Genomic DNA, 3164 nt, shown 5'->3' with positions numbered 1-3164 from the left:
CTGGAATACTAAGTTCAATGAAAAGAGATTCAACGGTACTATCCATTCTGCAGATATCGCTGTGAATAACACATTTAAAAGAACTTGAGACATAAAATGCAACGCCACCTCCACTCCTGTCAGATCTGTTATTAACATACATATTATATCCGTCGATAGCAAAAGAGTTTTCAGACGACGCGGTTAGCCAAGTTTCACTCAGACCAATGACAGAGCATGATTGAGTGTGATCAGATTCTAATAAAAACTGTAACTCATCAAAATGCTTATGGCCCGTATTCTGCTAAAAACTTAGACCCGAGTTTAAACCCACGCCTGGGTCTAAAGTGGGTTTTGGGGGTTTAAACCTGGGTTTAAACCACCAGTTTAGACCCAGGTTTAAACCCAGGTTTAATTTGTATTCTACTAAGTCCAGCTGTGGTCTAAATTGGGTTTAAATTAAACCTACCCAGGAGGAGGTTTATTTCGAGTTTAAATCGAGTCTAACGATGACTGGTAAGGGTGCCAATGGCACGAAACGAGTGGCTGGCCGGATACGTACAGCAGCTAGCTTGCCGGCCACACGCGTGTACACACGAGATACGCCTACTACGTACTAGATCTAGTACTTGTACACTTACACCGTAGAAGAGACTCGAGATCTACAATGTATATGTTAGAAATACTACTACCTGTAGTTAGTCTAGACTTTACGATGAAAATAACCTGAAGACTAGACCAAGAACTCAACGAGCCTGATGGCTGAGGTCGATTTGGCATAGATAGACTAACTGTTAGATCGAGAACCTAGATCGTAGGACTAACGTTAGGACTAGGAGTAGGGTCCTACTAACGTTAGTAGAACCTATTCGAATAGCTAGAATATATTATTGTAACGTTAGGACTAACGTTAGATCTATTAAAAGTTTAAGGTTAGATCTAGTAGTGTGGTACGGTAGGTTTATCGAGACAGGGTTGATATAGGCCTAGATATGCTATCTATTTCTAAATTTTAGAATGGTTTCCATTTTTATAAACTGACAATCTTAAGAGAAAAGCTTTTATTCAATTTCCTACCTCAAAGTCCTGGTTTGATCAATCGCCAAATCATTCCGAACTCACGATTCAATCGACATAAAAAGCCATGTCCCATCCAGCGCACACAGCAACCGTGCCGCCGGCCGGCGCGGCGGCTCTGCTGGTACTGAGCATTCAAAGCTAGATAATAGCCAGGCCAGGAACATAATACTGCTGAGTAGCGCAAGCAACGATACGCTTACCATGTATCCTGTGATGTGCGTCGCACACGTACACAAACTGTACAGTAAATGTACAGTGCTTCACGAGTCGTCGCAAGCAAAAATACAGCATGCCCTTATTCGACATAAATACCCGTAAAAACTATTCAAAATCCAAGAAATTCACGCTCATGTGGCTGATACACTGCCAATAATAAATTTAAGTGGATTTGCGGAGAGAAAAGTACTCAGAGAGGGAGAATTTCTTCTTCCTTAGAGGGCACCATGGTGGCTTGATCCAAGACTATTTCGGGTTTAATTTAAACCCGAAATAGACTTTGGTTTAACTAAACCTCGCTAGCAGAATACAAAATTAAACCTCGGGTCTAGCTAAACCATAGGTGAGTCTAAAATGGGTTTAAACCTTGGTCTACAGTAGAATACGGGCTGTATGTTTAGATGCAGCAAAGAAAACGTGTCTTTAGAAAAACTATGATACATATCTTTACATTCATTAACAGTTATATAATTACATAGCGGGTTCGGAATTGAATCATCAAAATCATAAGTAAATTCAGGAGCTGATGAATTCAAATTATCGGCTGCGAAATTATCATAGGGAGTTGCATGTGTAACTGGTACTCCATCAACTAAATCAGATTCGGATGTTGTGTGTCTAAATAATTCAAAAAAATCATCATTCGACATAGAATGAAAGGGTGCATTTACGAAATCAGCCATAGTAAATAATGATATGGTCTGAAATAGAGTTCTGAGTTACCAGCAAAAGTGTGAAGAGGAAGCGTGCGATAGAAAAGGAAAGCGGCCAACAGGCAACGTGTGACAAAGCACGTGAACAATTCGATACACGTAGCAATGTGCAATGCTGGCGTAAGAGTCTTGATGTAGGGATGATCGCTTCGAGGAAGGTGGAGTGGGAGTAAGAAAAAGCAGAATGGGTTGAACGAGAGAGACCAATAATGGTGAGGGAGACAAACACAGAACAAATAGAACAAGTAAACGAAGATGCATGTACAACGAGTGTCTGGGTGGGCATCCAAACTGAAAGCAAAAGACATATATATAGAAAAAGTTGGGCTGAAAATAAAGAAAGAAAAGGAAGCAAATAACAAAACTCAACTGTTGGAATGAAAGAACATATCCGCCTCGGCATCATTATCAGGTATAACATGTACAATACAATTACAGAGCCGAGCTAAACTGTTGCTGTCACCGAGCCGTGCATCTCTTCCGGGGAATGAGTTGATTACGTAAATCGAGTATGTTGCCCTACTTTGTCTAATAAAATAATACAAACGTTTTATGAACGGTATACATATGCATAAATTATCCTTGAAAAGCGAAATCAGCAGTGTTTTGTAAATCAAAGCCTGACATTACACATACAGAAATACAGAAGGAAAAGGAGAAAAAGGGAAAAGGACGAAGAAGAAAACGAAAAAAAAAATGACGGAAGGTAAGGAGGAAAAGAAACTAACAAGAAAAGGAGAAAGACTATGGGAAACTTGTCGGAAGACGTACATGCATTTATCTCGTGTGAAAAACACATTCCACAGCGAGTGGCTGTCAACTCTGTATGAAACCGACACAAACAACAGGTGACTGTTATGGCGCGTGTGAAAATATGCATTATGTATTGAACTTAAGAACCTCGTGAAATTCACAGTACCAGGGTATGAAAGCAATGTTGCACAGCGATAGTTGGGCAATTATCAGTGCATTGCACTCAAGAGCAAGATTAAAAAAAAAAGACAAACAGACAAAAATATGCATGCTCAAGCTTGACAAGGTATGTAAAGAACAATGGAAACTTGACGCCATGCTATGTCGTAGGAGAAATACAAAATCTTGGGCATTATAACGTCAAACGACGTGGCGGATTAGGTCCAATCTGCATAATTTAGTAAGGTCATTGCTTTCCTACTT

The sequence above is a fragment of the Diadema antillarum genome, unplaced genomic scaffold (assembly GCF_040938485.1).
Source record: "Diadema antillarum isolate AM-2024a unplaced genomic scaffold, OU_Dant_1.0 seq00000175_RagTag, whole genome shotgun sequence".
NCBI classification, from domain to species: domain Eukaryota; kingdom Metazoa; phylum Echinodermata; class Echinoidea; order Diadematoida; family Diadematidae; genus Diadema; species Diadema antillarum.
This window is presented reverse-complemented; position numbering follows the sequence as displayed.